Here is a 21,498-nt window from a genome sequence, read left to right on the forward strand (position 1 = left end):
TGACGGTTTTCATGGATTACAACGGTGTAGTGCATCATGAATTTTTGCCAGAAGGCCAGACAGTAAACAAAGAGTATTATTTGGGCGTTATGAGACGTTTGCGTGAAGCAATTCGCCGAAAGAGACCAGAAATGTGGGCAGAAAACTCGTGGATTTTGCACCATGATAACGCACCGTCGCACAGTGCTATCATTATTCGTAATTTTTTGACGAAAAATGCAACAAATACCATCCAACAGCCACCGAATTCACCTGATTTGGCTCCCTGTGACTTCTTTCTGTTCAATCGAGTTAAAAAACCATTACGGGGAACGCGTTTTAGCAGCCGAGAGGAAGTAATGGAAAAATCGCAGGAAGCACTGATGGACATACCGAAAACCGAATATAAAAAATGTTTCGAGGATTGGATCAAGCGCTGGCATAAGTGTGTTGCAGTCGATGGGGATTACTTTGAAGGGGACAATATAGATTTAGATGAATAAACTTGTATTTTTAATTTTCTGAATAAATTCCGGGAAATTTTTGATCAAGGTAGTATACCAAAAGTCAATTTTAAAAGTATATATATTTCTCATTCATAGTAAATACATATATTAAAAAGGATATTCATTATATTAAAAAAAATTGACGGCAGTTTAAATGTGGACTAGGTTTGGGGATGGGAGAAATAAGAATTCCCTTTTCCTGTCCATCTACATATACCTGAACATTGATCAATCTAGGGAAACATTTTGCGCTGAGAATTTGCCATTTAGTATTTCTTGATACGGTTAGAATTCCTGCTTTATTCAATTGCTTTGGCTAAAGTCCTTAGTACGTGCACCTATTATGCAGGATGTAATAATAACCTACGTTCATCACATTTTCATGACAGATGGACTTAATCGGCGTTTCGCTTGAACATTTTAAGCTCATTTTGTTCTAGATAAACTTAATCTTGTAATTTGACTTCAAATGATATTTCTTTCTTACTGGTAAAGAGAGTTGAGGGGAGAAACGGTCGTTAATTAAAAATCAGCCAAGAAAACACACGGAAAATGAAAGGGAAGACTTCTTATATGGCGTACATTATATCTTCTACCAGGATCTTTATATCTCGGTAAAGATAAGGTAGCAGAAGAATTCTAGGAGGTGGAAAATTCTAGGAGATGGAGGATTCTAGGAGAAAGAGGATTCTAGGAAACGGAGGATTCTCGGAGATGGAGGATTCTAAGAAATAGAAATTCTATGAGATATAGAAATAAGATATCCGCATGAAAAATGATAGAAAAAATTATGTAAGCACCACCATGCCGATGAATATCATCGTGTTTGACATGAAGCTGCTCTTACGTGGAACTGCAATTACGTAAGCCTTTTAGAGAGAGGAAGGGTTAAGTAAAATTTGATTAGGTTTCCTTACGATGCGGGAATTCAGAGGGAATTTTATGTTAAATTTTATTGCTCCATTCTTCCTGTCCTTACTCTAAAAAAAATAATTTTAACTACCTATCCTTCATCTCCAAAACACATTAGTCAAATACCTACAGTGGAACTGACGCTTCTTAATTATTTTAGCACATATAAAGCATTCGTGAGGGAACTTCTATATGTATTTTCCCTTCACCGTATGCATTCCAATGCCACCATTATAAAAAGTCACATAGGGCAGTGCATTTTTTTTCAGTAAAACCACGTCATTCCTTACAAACACCACGTGTCCGTAATGAAAAACACTTTTATCCAGCCAAAATTAACTTTTTACTTGTTTTAAGAAAAAATGTGTCCCCCTCTCTCTCTGACATTTTATAGATAGCGCCGATAATTATCCAAGGTTGCGTAAGAAGGGGAGCTCGTATCTTACGGATCCTCACAAAAGAGAGGAAAAGGGTATAAAAACCTGCAAATGGCCTTAAAAAACTTAAGGACGATCCTAATGTCAGAGGAAGTTGTCCGGGGGGATTCGAGGAATGCAGGAAATGTGAAGGGATGAGATATTGAGCGGTTATGGGATGTTGACGGCTGCGTAGAGGGGTGGGAGAATGCTGCGAATGCGCTGCGAGGAGAAAAAAGAATATGTATGAAGGGTCGGAGAGTGGAATTGGAAATTATTATGAACTAGAGAAATGGTGCCACTTGGAAGTTATTTGTTAATTCGCAAGGAAATGTAATAGTTTTCAGAGGCACTCAAAAGCCCATCTTATATCGGAGGGCTAACAGTATCTTGCGTCCCAGGTGACATTACACGTCCCAGGTGATATTGACATTCTATTAAAAGTGTGACATCAGTCACACTTTAATTCGTCCGCGGGACAAATGAGTATGGTATCCAAAAGAATGAAGATTCCCTTTCTTACTCCCCGCCATATTTACCCTTTCTACCGAGGGGGAGGGAAATGAGGCCATACCCCCATGCTCTCTCTCCCGCGTCTTCTTAAGAAGCGTCAAAATGTGTTTAAAACGAGCCGACAAACACTGCCCATAAGAAAATGATTGTAGTAAAAACCTAGAGTGCGTAGACCACCCATAGAGTTTGTTAACCCTACGAGAAGACCTATGTGATAAATTTCCGAGGCGTTATGATAATTGGCTCTGAGCGCCACAGAATGGGCCGAAACGCCAATTAATTTATAAAAGTCAGGCCACCGGCTATGAAACTCAACGTATTTTGACGATCTTTGGAGATAAATGGTAGTAGGTTTCCCGAGGTGGAATTTTGATTAGCCGATTTATTTTTTTAAAACTCACAGATTAACATATCCTCACGCGGAAGAGTTTTGGTAATAAGATAGAATGGAACACTCCCGAAATTCTAAAATTCTTATCATTTCTGTTTTTAAGGAACGTTTACTACAGTTCCGTTGTGATGGGGTATCTATCTACAGAGTGCACACGGCGATTATCATCAAAATCCGTTTTTTTAGAGGCTGTGGACTGATATCCTCAAAGAAATTGGCGTTCAGGCTCACTGTGCCCGGAAAAATCCAATAAGGAATCTTTGTATCCATCATTTTTTATCGAAAACCTCTCGTCATAATTTGCAATTTATGGCCCTTGATTAAACAAGCAGTTTAAGTTTCATGGTACAAGTTTGGGATACCAATCCACAACATTTCACTCCTCATCTATCGAACGGAGTGTTCAGTGATAGTGTTCAGTTGCACGAAATTCCCTCCACACATGGATACATATGGAGTATCCGACAGAAGAGACCATTCATTTTATTTTTAAAGTAATATAGTATGGTGGAGCGTATAGACACAGCATTTTTTCGCGCAAACAACCGTGTATTAATATAAAGCGAGAATAAGGGAGGGAAGCCATACGCGCACCATTTTTCGTGCAATTGCTATGCGAAACGAGTGAGAAGCCAATGACTTTGAAATTTTTAAAAAAAGAATGACTAACATGCAGAAAAATGTTTACGTCGTACGACTTACAGGCTTATAGAGTGGGATTTGTAACGCAAAACCGCCATTTATATAGAAAAAGCAATGGTCATAACTGCTCCACCCGCAGTAATATTCATAATTAATAGGGCTGCAGATATAATGATTTAGGCAGAGATGGAGGAAGAGCCATTTGGACCAGGGAGTGGATTCGAAGGAGGAAGGGAGGAGTCTCTTAAGTAAGGCTCTCAAGGAATTGGATGTGGAAGACTCATACGAGACTTCTAGAAAATTCATGGAAGTGGCAGACAAAGGGTTTCTATTGCAATTGAAATTAAAATATCTACATGATATTCATCCAGATCGTTGTGGTATTTAATTAAGAACTTTGAATGAGTAATCTTTTCTCAGGAATAACGCCAATCAAAATGCACGCAGTTGGTAATCGTCATTGTCTTCCATGACATCGGAAAGCAGTGACAACTTATGACAGTCAGTGGGACGTCTCCTAGAAAGTGTAAATCATGGCATTTGCGCGCTGGAATGCGTGAAACGAGAGCAGTGGGCTATTTCCCGTGAAGAAGTCGATGTATTCGCGCATTCATGTATGTCCCTCACGACGAGATATTTAACGAGTGACTTTCCGTGCGTCTAAATTTGCAATCAAGACTCCACTCTAAAAACGTCCTCTCTGAAACCGTCGGAAGACGAAGCGCAGGGGGTTCGGGGTTAGGGGTGGTGCAACCGCAGGTGGACGCGGATGCGGGACGCGGATGTGGGGGGTCGGGGTGGGCGGGGGTACGAGGGTGTCAAGCGGGATGAATCGGTGGAGGGGGCGGGAGTAATCCCTTTAATCGAGGTCTCTTGCGCAGGTGTCGCGCGGAGCTGGTGAGAAGCGAAATAGCTACTTGTCCATATGTAATAAGCCGATGTTTACTGTGGCTATTCGTTGAAAAAGTCTTGGCTTAAAGCCTTCAGTCGTCCATCGGCATCGGTGAAAACCTTTTTCAAATTCTCAGGGCCATGCATTTAATAAAAAAGAATAAAAGTTTCCATTACTTTTCATTAAATTAAAAATAAGTTTCTATTGATTTCATGTTTATAACTTTTGCTAATGTTTTTCTATCCAATTCATAGCCTCAATTAAAATTTGGTTTATTAATTAAACAGATGTTTACTAATAATCCGTTGACGGATGTCGATGATCAGCGTTTTGATTTCCGATTGCATAAATATAAATCATTGTTCTCCAACGATTGAACGGACACAGCACACTGTAACTCATCTGAAAAGGAACTGAAAGACAATACAGAGTTAGTTGATAGTTGATTAAATGAGAGTTGATTGAAAAGTAATAACAATAATGCTTTTGAAATAGCAAATAGCTCACGATGCAGTTGTTTTCATTATAAAACCGATCCTTTCGGATATGCTGGGGTGGAATTAAAGTAAGGTGGAGGGAGAGGACAACACGAAGTCATAGCAGTCTTTACTTTACTCATGCAATAGTGCCATAAGACGTGATTTTTAAGAATGGGATGACGCCGCCGAATCAAAATCAAGAAGATGGTAATAGGAAACCGTAGAGCAACCTCCGTAATTATTAGAATTGATTCTAATTCCTTCCGAAAAAAACCAACTCCTCCGGAGACAGTGGTTTCTAAGTCTGGTGGAACTTATTGGTTTGCACACCATTTCAATTTTTTCGAAAATGAATCGGCAGAAATCATTTGCCCACTCCTAGAGCGATTGTAATGCGAGTATGAAAAGTCGCATTCGTTTAAAAAACTTACCTCTGTGCTCTTAATGGCCGCTATTTATCAAGTTAATCTTGTAAAAATGCAATTCATAACGTCTTTTAGGCTGCACTCGTCTGACATTTTTGTGCACACAAATCTCAGAGGTCGGAAGGAATAGAGAGACAGAGGCACGACGTGGAAGTTATCCAAAAGACCCCAAGTTAGTTGGATACTGTGTTAAGGGGCGAACTAGCATGCTGCCACTGGCATCACTCATTTATTTAGAAGGTAATCAATATGACCATACCGATTCCTCTGCTAACGTCATGCGAGATATCTTGCCCTAGATGAGGCGTGATGGAGAATTTCTTTTTGTCTCACCGTTGACATCTTCATTTTTTGTCTTCGTCTTCAACTGCAGCATATTTTGTGAGCCTGATGCTATCCTATCACGCTCCTGTAAACTGTTTCTACTTTTCCCTTCATGCTGCACTTCTTCATATATGGCTTTCATCGATTCTTCTCTTGATTTTTTCGCTTTTCGGCTAATTTAATTACTCAAACCTTCTCTGACATATCGTGATTCCTCAACTATTGAGTTTTTGTGCTTCATTCTACCTACAATCAGGTCAAATGCTTGTCCTGGAGCCCATGGTTTCATTTCACAAGGTTTCTCCTGCTTACAGTTTTATCCCTAGCTTCTAAAAATACATTCTTCGGTGATTTCCATCTTTCTTCAATTATCCTGTTTTAATATTTTTTCATCTCCTTTTCCAATGGCTGTTGAAAACCCTTCCTTTAACCTAACTCCCATTGATTGGATCTTTATTCTTTTTTTCAGCTTTTTGGATTTGATAGGGCATTTCATTAAAACTAAATTGTGGTCACTACCAATATCTGCTTCAGGTCAGATTTTTCAGTCCTTTATTTGATTCTGAAACCTCTGCTTCACTCGTTTGGTACCTTTTTGCATTCCTTGCCGTCTTCTATACGTATCGTCTTCGTGGGTGATTCCAATGAAGTACGTCTGTTCACCTAATTTGGACACTTTGCAAAATTCAAAAAGCCTCTCTCCTCTTTTCCAAAGAAACTGCGGGAGATGCCGCGACAGTAACTTTTAACCGAGTCATTCGCTAATGTGCGTTTCAATGCAACAATTTCAGAGTGTAAAAACCATTCGCCTTGACTGGGATTCGAATCCAGATCCCTCAATATCCGGTCGAGTGCTTTAGCCAGTTAAGCTATCGAGGCGTCCTCTTAAAATCTGAAATTTTGGGGCTTTTAAAGGAACAATATGTGACGAAATACCGTACATACAATGTCATAGGCATTCGTAGTCGTGCGCGACGCGCCATAGTCCACGAGGTTAAAGCCAACTTTAAACACTTATGCTGTTTATACCTTGACAAATTTCCAAAGGATCCTACATACTTGCTTCCTATTCCAAATGAGGTCTAACTAGAGCAAAATAACACCTCTCTTTGACTTTCTCATTTCATTTCCCGCCAAAAGGGTTTTTAACACCAAACCTGTATATAGAACTCGAACACCATCCGCTGCCCGGGGAACGCATTTTATGCCTGTAAAACAAGGCCACGGTACTCTCATACCAAATGGTTAAATTATATTTCAAATATCTTATTTACTATGCGCGTAGTCAAATGTAAATTTCAGAAACATATGTTTCATTTTTTGTGGTTTACCTTTTTATATGTATCCTTGTGTGAATAATCCTACTACTTACAATTAACTTTTCATAATTGACATTTTTATTCAAGATATAATTGCATTTTGTGACTCCATTATTTGTGCGTTGCTGTTACCTCTGACTACGATTATACAGTTTACATTTATCGGAAAAACCAATGCGCGTCAATTACTTGCTTCAATGTCGATTGTCGATATGTGATTTCGCCAAAATTCTAAAATGGGCTTATGAAATTAAAGTACTTCGCGTCGATGAACCGTCAAATTTAATTCTACCATTTTTCAAAGAATGAATTTCGTCCTTCCCGCGAACGATAAGGGATCAATAACCCTGTACACGACCGTGCTATGAGTGAAAAGGATTTTGGGTCAACAGTTGCCTGGAGTGTAATTACCCAATGCCACACACCCTAGCGTTGGCTTATAGGGTAGCATGAAAAAAATGGAGCGCGCCCAAGTTCCCTGGCACTAATTTCCGTGATATATTAAAAAAATATCTTTGGAATGGAACGCTCTTCGGCGGCGCACAAATATATAAAAACAAAGATGCAGATTTTTAAACCATAGACAGGACAATAAACAAAGACAGACAAATATGTTGTTTTGACGTCAACCCCCTGGACTACCGCGACCCATATATATATATATATATATATATATATATATATATATATATATATATATATATATATATATTTACACAAAAAAAGTAGAGCGTTGGACTGCTGACCGGAGGGTCCCGGGTTCGATTCCCGGGCAAGGCACTCTGGGCACCTACAGCTCCACCCAAGCTATGTGATTTTTTGGGTACCAGATCTTCCTGTGAAGGAGGAAGGAGGTAGGGAAAAAGAATGAAAAGCATATTGATCGGCGATGGGATGTTGAAACTTAAGCGTTCCCATTGTAAATTGTAATGGATTTCCCTAATAGTTTTTAAAGATATAAAGTTTCCCTGGTGTTGATCATTGTTTTCTGAAGCGCTAAAAAATCTATGGACGTGTAACAACTTGGGACTATTTAAGGAATGCCCTAGGCAAACTGTTATTTTTTTCCGCACCCTGAACGATGATTTGTGAAATACGGTATTTATACTCATGTTTTCATTCATGAGCATTGCAAAGCGATGGTCAATCAGCGAACATGCAGTTACATTTCGTTCACGGAGGCAAAATACATTCGACGGGGGATGCGGTGATTTGTGGTTGAAATTGGCTTGAGGATTTTGAATGGAAAATACTGGAAGTAAAGGCAGCGGGGTAAAAGGGAACGCCTCGAAACGGAGAAAGGCAGTCCGGGAAGAAGACCGGAGCATAACCCACGCATGAGAAAAAAATCTCGATCGTTAATAATTTAGCGGAAATCTAAGCTGTAAATACGATACGAAATACATCATATTTTTAAATATAGCAAACAGATTCCGCTAATAATATAAATAGTACTATGTTGAATATAAATTTTCTGAGGACAGACGATATAAGTCGCAATGAGAGAGGCTTATTTATGTCCTATTTATGTTACTAATATTATATCATAGATCAACTGGTTAATATAATGCAGGATAATAAGTTTAGCATCCTTTCCAAATACATTTCCAAATATATTTAAAATTCCTGTCAACGCAACAATCATTGCAATTTGGAGAAAATAATAGATATAAAGTATTTATAAGACAGTTATGATTATTTCAAAGTTAAAAACGTCTATAAAACTAATGTATACATATAAGTTATATTTACAATTGGTTTAGTATTGATTTTCATGAAGAAATTTTGGAAATCTATTGTTAGTGGCTCGATGAAGACCCAAGTACTCGTATTTTATTGCAAATCTAGAACCGTTGTTATAATGTCGGTGATATATTCTGAAAAAATGCATAGTACGCCTTAATGTAAAAAAAACCCAGGTGGTATTCAATGTTGACCAAAATGACTTCATCAATATAATTTGTTTACAAAATGCGTGGAGAAAGGTCATATTTAAGCCAATGTGTAATGAGAATAGAGGGTAGATTCCAACATTTTCAGACTTGAATATCTCTATATTTTTTTGATGACCGATTCCCCAAAAATCCTTTAAAATACTCTCTAGTGGAAAGAATGGTCGATAAAATATTTTTACTCCCGAGAAATTATGCGGACATATCTGAAACAGAGGTGGACCTCTAAAGTGGCCACGCCTTGGGGAAACTTTTTTTTGTTTGTGACGTCGAACATAAACCCTTCGGCAGTAATTGGATACGTGGGACACTGGGAAAATACAAGCGAAAGGGATGTATGGGGAAGAGCGAAGGAAGGGATATGCAAATTAGGTACGCTGCAAGAGATTTAAGGGTGACCGTAGAAAGAAGAATAACCAGGTAATGTCCATCTCATTTATTTATCGTTCGTCACGTTAGAATTACTCCATTTGTACACTGTAGGATCAAAACTTTGAATTGCTTGGAATATCACTTTTTCTGGATGTACTCACGATTAAAAATATGCTCAGCATTTTCAACAAGTTATGATTTTTAAAGCGCGAAGGAGGGATAAAAAATACTTTGCGTTTGCACAGGAAATGGGATTTTACTGTGGAAACGCGTAGTCTTTTTGATTCTTCCTTCGCGCTTTACTGATGGATTTCCACAAAGTATCGGCCTCAACTATCTCTCAAAAAATTTTTAACACATTGCATCATTGTCGCAAATAAAAAACCTATCATTTGTGGCAACAAAGGCAAAGTTTAATGGGACGCTTTGATAAACATGAGCACAGCAATCAACACGGAAGTTAATTTTGATTGGTTACTGTAGAACTCTAAGAGGACTATAAAACTGTCAAATAATTGGTCAAAACTATTTTGTACAATTTATTCCCTCTCCTTCTGTTTGGGTACGCACGACATGAACACCTACGTCGTATATACGAGTACGTGGTATGTGCAATAAATAGTGAAATGGTGCAATCTGGCGGGCATGACGCGGAATATAGCCCCGCCCACTAGCGGCGCTAGTTACCAGAGACCCAATGAGCCGTATGTGCTTGGCGGATTGTCGAGCTGTGCGTATGGTGCCAGTTATGTTAGTTTCTGTTGTCCTTGTTTTTACTGTTTGTCGAAAATGGATATCAACGAAATGACGGAGCAACGTGAATCGCTGTTCATCATGAATTACTTCCTGAATGACAAACACTACATGCTGAGTTGTACCTTATAGTTCTCAAGCGTTTGGGAGATCGCGTGCGACCAAATTTGACTCAAGGCGATGGATGGATCCTTCACCATGACAATGTGCCTGCACATTAAGCATTGATTGTTCGCCTGTTTCTGGCAAAAATTCAATCGCCATCCTTGATAATCCTCCTTATTTGCCAGATCTCGCCCCCCTGCGACTTTTTCCTATTCTAAAAATGCGAAAATGTGATACATGACATCACTGGGAAGATTTGGACTCAATAAAGCAAGAAATGGCTAGAAAACTAAAGAGCCTAAGTGCCGAGGACTTCCATGGGTACTTTAAAGAGTGGAAAAGAAGATGGAATAAGTGCATAGCAATGAATGGAGAGGACTTTGAAGGGGACAAAATCTATGCAGACTAAATTTTGCAAAATTAAGTTTTTATGGCCTCAGTTGGCGTATTTATTGGACAGATCTCGTATATGACGCATGTTTACTATATCGGCGCTGTGCCACTTGTTTGGAGTGCATATCCCCTCCCCAAGTACAACAAACTTGCTGTGGCGGAAGGGCTGTAATTTGTATTGATCCAGTGATATTTGCTGAGCAATGATAATTGCTCCTGGTAGCTTCCCCAAATTAGGCCTAAGGGTAGAAACTAGACGAAGGGTTGTCCGCGCAGCGTTTGATCCTCAATAAGGCGTCTGGCCCCAGTGGGATGGCCTTTTTAGTGATGCAGTCATGTTAAAAACTCTGTCGAGGATCTATGTTTATCTCAAGACATATGATGTGCAAAAATATGAATGAGTCCTGGCAGCAATGGGACTCGATCCACTGGACTGTGTCCTAACTGGCAGCTGGAGAGGCAAAGGTTCGGCAGCCGTCATCACATTGCATCCTGGCAAAGCGAAATCCCCAGCATCAGCAAGGAAGAAGACACAGAAGAGAATAGAAACAGTTGAATAGGGACTCGTAATGTCAGTAGAATATTGAGGACAGGAAAAACATAAAATATAAAACGGGTGATGGAGTAAGATAATATTCGTATTTACAGGCTCTGCGAGGTTAACTGGCAAGATAGGAAGCCGGATTCCCAGTGATTGTAAAACGGCTTATGTAACACCAGCAATTTATGCAGCAATTTAATATAAAAGCGGCGGCAGGGAGGAACCGGGTAATTAAATACTGATTTCCCTCACATCCATATCATGCAAAGTCATGGAACATACAATTGTTATTTCGATAAAAAGATGCATTGTCAATCAAGAGTTGATGAAAAAACAGCACTGTATTCGAAGAGTAGATTCCGCGAGACACAACTTTCAATTTTCATGATATTTTGATATATGATTAGACGATTGATTTTGGGCCCTGGATAAAATGATGCTTCAGTGTACGTGGTTTTTCTAGACTTTGGAAAAGCCTTCGACAAAATATCTCATCGCAAATTACTCACAAATATAGGATTCTATGGCAGGGGTAAAAAATACCTTAGGTAGGATTTGTTTGAATGGTTGCGGAGTCACCATTTTGTTTTTTTTAACCTATATCTTCAATTTCATTTTTGTACTAAATCAAAAAAACCACAGCCCATCTGATTGTGAAGTACCACTATACATTTTTGTTTTACTGGGGAACTGTTAGAAAACTGAGTGTGAGAATATTTTACACTCTTCAGCGGGAACATGAAATCAAATAGTTTTGGGCAATAAAATTGGTAATCCACGGAACCTTTGGTCGCCGAAAGGGGTAAAAATACTGGATTTTACTATTTTACATGAGCCAAGCTAAGAATATGATCTCTATATCAATAAATATAATTCTTTATTTATCATTTTCAATAGAAAATTTCAATGCACAAGACATTTATAGACAATCTTCACCATCTATAATGACGGTAAAAATTGAGAGTAAAAAATTGAGAGTAAAAATTAAACACATTTAATATTAAATCTGGTCCTGCTACAGTCAGGTGTGCTTTGGCAGTAGGTGCCATGTAAACTATAAAAATATTGCTATAAAATTTTGCAATTATACAACTAGATATATTGTTTCAAGTTTTATTACAAGCCCTAGTCCCTTCTATGTAATTACCAACCTATTAATGAATAATTGGAGGAATTATCATATCTAGCAACCAATCCTATCCAGTAAGTCAATCCAGGAATTAAATTCATAAACAATAACTAGGTTTATTTAAAAATTAAATGGCTTTCAAAATATCATTCAACATTTGTAGTAGCAAGAAGTAAACCAAGTCAATGAGACTCTCAATAAGTAAGACGGCTGAGTTAATAATAAAATTTTTTGGGAATAAATATAGACATAGGAATGTTAGGCACGCCTGGAAGATGAAGGAAAGGAATAGGATTCGTAGATGGCATGAAGGATGGCAGGAAAATGTGAAGAATTGGAAAATAAAATAACATAGAGGAGGATGTTCACACGATAAATGGTACGTAGTATCTGCAAAGGGATCATACATAACTTACCGTTTATTAGACAGATTACCTTTGACGACGATACGCCATTCGGAACCCTTGATATACATAAAAGGGAGCTGAAACGGCAACAGAGAACAACGATCGAGCATCGATCCAATTGGAAATGAAGAGGACGGAGTCTGGGGCATTAGAGGGGAGGAAGTGAAGATGGGCGTGTCAGGTGGGGATGAGAGAGGAGACGTGGGGCCCGCCGTCTGCATGGCGAGGAGACTTGAAGATCATCCGGGGGCGAAATCCTCTCTGCAGCCCCCCCGCGGTGGTGACCATCGCCGTCCCCCACCCCGTGGGCACGCCTCCTGCCCTCCCCCTACTCCTCCGGCTAGCGCATACAATGGAGATCCCTCAGTCATCGAGTATCACGCTGGGCTCGCGATCCATTGTCACCCACCGGCTTAGGGTGTATGTATACACCCGGCCGGCAGCGGCGCGCGCTGCGAACGGTGGGTGGGAGCGGTGTTATGGAGGGAAGGGACCTGAGAGGGGTGAGAGAGGAGTTGGTTAAGGTGTGGGGGGCAGGTCTCTCACTCTCTCAGACTGCTGGCACAAGGACTCCTCATTAGCACACTCCCACCGGGTGCGCGTGCCCCGAGTCGCCTCCTCACGCTCGCCCCCCACCCTCTTTTGCCGGCCCCCTCCCTAATCGGACACCACCCACCTCCCTTACTCCCTTGCTCACCAGGCTCGCCCTTGATTGTTCATTTGTGGGAGTCGAATGGGTGTGGGGGGCGGGAGAAAAGGTGTTACTTCTTCTTCCTTCTTTTTTTTCATTCAGAAAAGACGCTTGCGCCCGTTGTCTTCCTGATGGGAGGGAGGGTGGCGGCTGATTTGAACTCTTATTATATTTTTCTGGCTGAATATTTTTTTTCCATTATTCCGACCCTAACGGAAGGCGTATCCGGGTTCTCGTTAGCCGCAAGGAAAAAATACATCAATATATAACAATCGTATGAATTTCATTTTCAAATGTCAGTCATTTCCGTGATCCTTTTGCATTGATCATCGTCGTTATGGGTGTCAGGAGTTGTCATCAATCATATGTAGGGAATTCCTCCCGTTGCGTTCTTGCTTTATTTATGAACGATCTAAGTCCAGTCTAATGCGTAGCGTTGTTTGAGAAGGAAATAACAGTCTGTTGAATGATTTCGGTATCAAAGGGGAAAATTATTTCATCCAATATGAAACTCTTAAAGAGTATCATGTATCCAAGGTAGTATCCAAGCTTCCAATACATGGGCCAAGTATCCAAAGGAGGGTTTGAATCGAGGACCCGTGTATGGAAATATACGGAATTAAGTTTCAATTGCTTATGCAACCCCGTCTTCTGGGACAACTTTTCGATTAGGATAGGAAAGAATTATTAAATAGAAATAAATTAGAGATGATGTTCATTCAGATGGAAAAATTAATACCAAAACCGTAGTAATTATACTAAAGATTGATTTGATGAGTGATGGTGGCTAGTGATGGTAATAGTTGGTATCAAGCAATACGGCCTGTGAAATTTATTCATTAACAGGGTAATTAAGGGGACCAGTTCCTTTCCCTGTGTGTAATCTGTGGTTTCCGAGGAAGATTTGGCACTCGAAAATTTACACAGTTTGTTTGAACCTGAGGATATCCAGAGTTTTCAGCCCGGAATAGTATCCTGGTCCCCTTGTCCGCGGCTTGGTCCTCTACTCACCCGACTTCCACAAATGTAGGGATGTCTCTTTAGCTGTGATGTTGAAAATGTATTATTACCCCCATCGTACTACGGTATGAGAGATAGTGTTAATAAAATTAGAGAGATTAAGTGTAGAATAGATAGATTTAAGATGTCATTTTTTCCACGAATAACATTGTCCGACCACGATAGGGTCGTATGCGAGTCAAAATTAGTCTGGTGTGTATTCACCCCCTGCCACACACCCAAGAGGTGGCTTACAGGCCACTAATATATCTAAAAAATGTCAAAAAATCTAATACATATATAAAATATACAATGTTTAGTGTCCGGGTGAACACCCTGTCTTATAATTTTACCACGAGGACTTAAAATTATTTGCGATTCTGTTCTACGAACAACATTTTAGAGTAATTATCTCATAGAGTGACAAGATATCCACGAGTCGGACTGTACAATGCAGCGAAAACCGCTACCACACTGATGGTTTGTCAGATCGACTTGGAGAAGTTTGTGGATAAATCAATGCTTCCTAGGCTCATAATGAGCATAGAATTACGATATTTTCAAAGTGGACTTAGGGATGATATGTGCAATGGAGTCGATATGATCGAAATGACGGTTTCGATTCATTTTATAACGGCACTGGAAAATGAAATCGCACAGTTCTACCAACGAGAGCTACACTATGTTCACAAACAGCAGAAAATGTGAACGAAAAGCAATTCACCCTTCAGCTGTGTAGCGTAAATCTCGGATTTGCGACGAAAGTGACATCCGGTATATTTCGATGGTTATCGATGTTCTCCTCCGATCGATCTGGAATCAAGTGCACGTTGCTCCTTTGGTGAGCACGCCCGGGGAGGGGGGGGGCAACGGGAGCCATGCCATGCACACTACGGTGCCAAATAGCCGAGATAACGTCGCCGCCATCCGGGGTCCTGTGCGAGGGCGCTTGCGGCCGCATTAGGGGGGATTAGGGCGCAGGAGGAGAGAGGGTGTCTTGGGGGAGATGGAGTGATACCGTCGCCGCATTCAAAACGGTCGGTCGTTGGAATCTCCCAGGGGACACCGGGCGGAGAAAGGCGGTGTCGACAGCGCTGGCGAGGAGATGTGTATTGTGTGCTCACAGCCAGGCCCCCCTCTCTCTGCCATCCAAGAGGCCAGACATCTCTAGCTCCCAGTTCACCGGGGATGCAGCTCTTCTGGCGAAGTGAGTTCTAACCGAGGACGAGTGTTGGGAACGTTTCGGGCCTCGAAAAGTACTTGGTAAAACACTTGCGCGTCGAATTTAAAGAGTTGCAGGAAATGCCACGACAGTAGCTTTAGCGGATTAAACTGCTGGTCTCATTAAATGAGAAAATATTAATCTAAAAATTATTCTTTCTGAGGCAAAGGCTATTACGATTTTCCACTATCCACTCCCCAAATAATCTCGGTCTCTGTTATTATGAAACAGTTCCACCACATCACACCTGAAACTGTAATTATTAATACAAATCATCCGAGATTTGAACCAGAAGCCGTCGAATTACGATCAAGTGATGTAGTAGATAGTTATGCTTTTGAGGTGTTCTCCGCGACAATTTTATACGCATTTTAGCTCTTTGTCGTCCCGGTGCCAAAGTAACTAAATACGAGTGAAAAGTAACAATATTTAATCGTATATTGTTTGGTGGCGACATCAGAACCAATTGCCAATTACTGTCACTACATCCATCGCCAATACCAGGGATTTCTGCGGGGGTGAGGATGACGCAAACTACCTCATTAAAATTTCACGGAAGTACAATACTCAACCCAAAGATTTTCAGATAAACAGAAAATTTGGTAAAGCATAACGCTTTTTGTTCACTTGAAAAATCTGAACGGCAATATTTTCCATTTATCACATTTTGCATCAGTAAAAACTATTAATGATATTATTTATAGTTAGTAAAGCTTCTAATGCGATATTACTTCTATTCTTGTATTGTAGTGTGGGAAATTAGGTTGCGTATTGTCAAGGAAGGCTGAGAATTGTAGAAGTAAGTGTACAGTATATTTGCATTCAGATCTTACCTCTAGCGGTAGACTACCAAGTATAGATTACTAAAGGGGCTATTTTAATTAGTGGGTTGATGGAAAAATTTGGTAAAAAATTGCGTATTTATAATTAGAGAGTACATTACTCGCTGGTTTGTTTCGCCGGTAAGGGTTGTTTTCTACACACGAACTGCGTAAACATCAATGATAGAGTAACAGAAAACTACACCTATTCAGTGCGATGTCAATGTGCTTTACGTACGATATTTGAGCTCACAGGGTGAATAGCGCGAGTGTTTTGACCAGCAGATGAAATTGACCGAAATCACTGGAGCATGCATTATGGTGGAGAAAGAAAAGATGAGGAACACCTTGCGCTGACATTTACATACGCTTATGGGACGCACCTACGTACCTCCAGCTAATATCGCATCCTACGTATGGGGTTGTTTTCATTGCTCCCCAAATTACACGTCATGCTAGATTAAACGAAATGAAATATTTAAACCGTCCGGCCACCTTGGGAACCGAGCCAGATAAAAATATCTTTTTAGAATGGCACATAATGTTTCGCATCATTTTTTTATTCTTTCAAAAATATTTTAAAGAAAGATATTAATTTCTAATTCTTTGTTTGGGTTTTGAGGCAAATCGAATTTGCACATGTACCATCATCATTTCCTCTATCAATAAAACTCGTAAGCAAACGCTACACTAATTTACCTGACACTGCTTATCGGTTTTTCGTTGAACGCATTCCTCATTACGTAAAAACAATCCAGTAAAATTTTAAATTAAAAGAACTGTGGAAACTTTTCAGGGTATATATATGTTTGCAAAGGTACAAAAATCTTCCCAACGCAGTTTACTGTAAGATTATTCACTGGCTTTACTCATTAGCTGCAAAGATATGTTGTAGAAAAGGCCACTAATCGCAAATCGTACCTATGGTGTAAAGATAAAGAAGAGGATCATTTAGACCCTTGTTTGAAGTTTACTTTTCTGCAGTAGTGAGACGTGATCAATAGTAATAAGGGAGGAAGAAGATTGTAGAAGATAGAAATATGTTGCTACCGAAGAATGATGAAAGTATAATGGATAAAGAGAGAATCAAATGAATAAGCACTTCCTTCGCAGGAGGGGTGATGACAGAAGTGTATGGTGGACATTTACCAGAAAAAGAGAGAAAGCTGTTGGACGCGACCTGAGGCAGGATCCTTAAATTTAAGACTATAACTGAAGGAAACATAGAGGGGAGGAGTGGCAGAGGAAGGCCAAGGATGAACTACGAGAAGCAAGTTATTGAGAGATATCGAGAGCAAGTTATAGAGAGGTGTAAGGAACTGTGAGGGAACGAAGAGACGGATTGGAACTGGATATATGTTGTGTTGGAGAGCTGTTACAAGCCATTCCTTGCATTTTTAACACATGATCATGAGGACTTGAAAGCAATGGGGTTATCTCCCTGGATATGATTTTTATAGGTGACTATATGGATTGTTATTGCCAAGCGGTACTGCGTAAGAAGGGCTTCGGATTTTGGAGACCAGGATCTTTTCTGCGACGCTTTTTTCCCGAGCGCATTTTCGAAGTTAGAATAATCACAGCGGGCCAGCTGAGAGTACGCATTGGTGTCACGTTGATGTGAACTGAGAACATCCAGCAAGAAGCCGCGTTATCTGGCCAATATTCTGCTGCGACGTGGTGTAAGATGGAAAAATCATCATCACGGTGCTCTGTAATCGAGTAAGGTAAGGTGGTGACTCCACTCACGCCTCGTCCTCGTGGTTGGATAAACATTCGTCGAGGTAAAAAATTCAAATCCGCCTCTCTCTCTCTCTCTCTCTCTCTCTCTCTCACACACTCTCCGGCTTCACCTTCGTCCCACCCACGAAACGGCCCTCTTGTCACGCTCATAAACTCCCGAGTGCCTCCTTCGCCCTCCCGCCAAAACCCTCCTCCCACTCTCCAATCCTCATTCAGCCTCTTCAGACCTTCCATCCTACCTCCTCGCAGGAATCATTCCTAAGGAGCTTAAAAAAAAGTTCTCCCTCTCCGTTATGCCGTTCAGAGTTATGCCTTCTTTTCGCCTCAGTCTCTTGTTTTAGCTCCGGAGGCTTCCGAGCCGACACCCACTTTTTAAATAAGGCAGTAGGCACTCACTTCTCCCCCTGCCTTCCCGACATTCCGCCGATTACCGCCCATAAAGTATTTCAAATTGAATCAAGGGAATCGGAACGTATAGACAAGTTGAAATCCTTCGTTGCTTTGTGAGAAATAGCCTCTTATCTTTCGTCATTAATGAACTTGCGCAGTAAAAAATAAGTGTACTCCAATGATTAGTGGTTTTTAAGAGTGTAAGAGATTATTGGCATGATTAAAAAAGTTATTCAAGGTTGTAGTTTGCTAAAATGCTGGGTAAAACTATATTTTCTGAAGAGGTATAAATATGCACTTTTTGTTTTAATAAAATTCAATACTCAGAAAGTTTTAGCCTAAATTGTGCTTCACAATGATGGAAAGAAGTTCAAGATTTTACACCGAAAGTTTAAAGGTGAAATTTTTAACAGTAGTGATAAGATTGATTTTCATATATCTGTCAACTAATTGGAAACTACAAGCAAGGAACATCTCAGCATCCGTAACCTTTTCGCTAATCGGATGGGTCGTTTTCACACAGCTGTCTTCTGTTAACATATCGCTTTTACTCTCTTGCTAAAAATCAGATATAAATATATAATTAAGGAGGAATGGATTGAATTATTTAAAAATTGAAAGCTCTACACTCAATGCGAGTGTAGGCGGATATTGATTGGATTTTCTGCAGACGTGTGTTTTGAAACCATTAATACCTAGTATTTTGATTTTAGATGCTCGTCATACACATGTAGGGGTGATTGTTTATTGAACCTGGCCGTAAACTATTGTGTAGAGTTAAGTTTCATTTGCTTGATCATCATGAATGAGACCCAGTATCTAAATAAAGCCAATTCCAAGATTTTGTTAAAAGAAGCACACCAAAGATTTTGCTAATGGCTGCCCTCCAAACGGTGCTGCATTGTATACATTCCTTTAGTATTGTTTCCTGCTTTGACGTCTCTCTTTATTTGCTCCCCTTAATACAATCAGGCCATCTTTTTTAATGAAGTACTTCATTCTGAGATTCATAGCATTGTAGTCATTAGTAAACATTTGTGCCTGAGGATATGTGCAATTAGTTGCCATCCTCTTCTTCTCAGTGCCTTCCACGTTTTATCCCATACCCACTCTTCAAAGGATTCAAACGGAAGGCAGATTACTATAAATGTTTTTTCAACAATCCTATTGTTATCTGCGCATAACTGCTGTAACATACTGTGGCTTTAAAAAAATTCGTATGCCGGGAAACGAAAATAACTCCTTAATTTTTTATCGAGCTCTTTTTAAGAATGTCGCCAGAATGCGTCTTTGTATCTGAAAACTCAGAAATAGATATCGCAGCGGGCATTGCATTATTTAATAGCAATTATCCATTTGAATATTGGTTTACAACAGTACTCCACACTTTTCAATCTTGCTCTCCACATTTTCCCATCATTCACGGCCTTCGTCAAGTCCTCCTTCCAATATTTTAATATTTGTAGCCATTATAATATCAAACATGGCATTGCGTTGATCCTAAATCTGACATTTGAGAAAAGAAGGTCGTTATGGATTGGAGGATTTTGAAATGTATGGAGAAGAATGTAGGCATCAAGGTGGATAGATAGGAACAAAAACGAAGAAGTGATAGATAGATTAGAGGAGGTGAGATGGCTGTTGGAAGAAATTCTCATGGATGGAGGAGATATTGAAAGATAAAGTGACATGCCGAAGATTGAAAGAGGATAGAATATTAGATAAGCTGGGTACAAGGGCGAAGGGAATAGGCTTTAAGGGCGGTATGGGTAGGACTTGCAGAACCCATACCAAGTACAGCATTACCAATGAGCTGTTACGGAACCTGAACAGTCGGTTTTTTATTTACATACTTTCTAGCACGCCAAAATTGAAACAGAAGCCTATTAATACCCCAGATTATATTTATAATTCTAAACAAGCTAGTATACTAGTACCTTCTGAAGGGACTACCCTTGTTGGCCGCACCCCACCCCTAGGAGGTAGGCACAAGCAATCTTCCAACATTCTACAATATCGATGGTCTAATCCGGCCACAACAAAATTAATAGAGCTAGATAAGGATACTTACAAGAGCCATTGGAAAGTGAGTGTAAGTGATAATATAATTACACGAGTGAATTATTTTGTATGCTTCGGCAAAATATTCACGGTTGGTTAGATGGTAGGGTAGATGAGAAGTTTAAAACGCATGTTAGTTCGGGCAGAAAAGGTTTTCCTTGTTTGTGGCGTATGTTTAAAAAACGAATGTTTTCTCGAGGAAGCAAAATGACAATCTATAAAATTGTACTTCTCCCATTACTATTGTATTGGAAGCGAAACGTGGGTATGCTAGGATAAGAAAACATTTCTACTATATGCGTCGAGTCGGCATAAGGTTTTTGATTTTGGGTCAAAATAGATGTTATAAGATTCATCGACATCTGCATAATACCCTGCCGGTAATCGGGAAGGTGGGTGGCAGAGGGTATATCCTCACCAGATATTCACAGCACATCAACAGTCACTCAACATGTACGAGCCTTTCTGCAGAAAAAAAATTTAACATACAATGAACTAGTAAATACTTACCAGAGACAAGAAATGTGCACATTTTACCAACACCATTTCCAGTAAAGTCATGCAACAAGGATAATATGTTATTTGTTAAATATAGCCTGAACTACTTTAAATATTGATACGCATCCATATGTATGCATCGTCATTAACACAAACACAAATGAAAACATGCATATTCCTACAATAAAATAAGGATGCACATATATACACACTCATACATACCCACGTGTGCGAATGAATGGACAAATGATCATTGTAGGGTATTCTCGAGGCAAAGACTGTTAATAGTCACTTGAACAGAAGAGTGAATACGTGAAATATGTGAAATGCAAAAATCATTCTCGTTTTCCGAAAGTTGGACCCGGTGTCACACGGGCAAAGTTTCTTGGCAATGCCGAGCAAACAGAGAATTAAAACGGAATTGTTCTATAATAGTAGAAGAAAGAATCTAGGATAGATTCTTTATTTGACCTCACCGAGTCGTATGCAACTATCTAGAGCTTTATGGAGATGACAAAATTACGGCAGCCGGGGGAGCAATAAACAAGGTGATAATAGCACAAAAATAAAAATGAAGGGCGGGACGGATATTTTGATTACCATGCATGAATATGACAGAGGCG

Source organism: Hetaerina americana, unplaced genomic scaffold (assembly GCF_022747635.1).
Source record: "Hetaerina americana unplaced genomic scaffold, ioHetAmer1.1.p SCAF_9, whole genome shotgun sequence".
In the NCBI taxonomy this organism is placed as follows: Eukaryota; Metazoa; Arthropoda; class Insecta; order Odonata; family Calopterygidae; genus Hetaerina; species Hetaerina americana.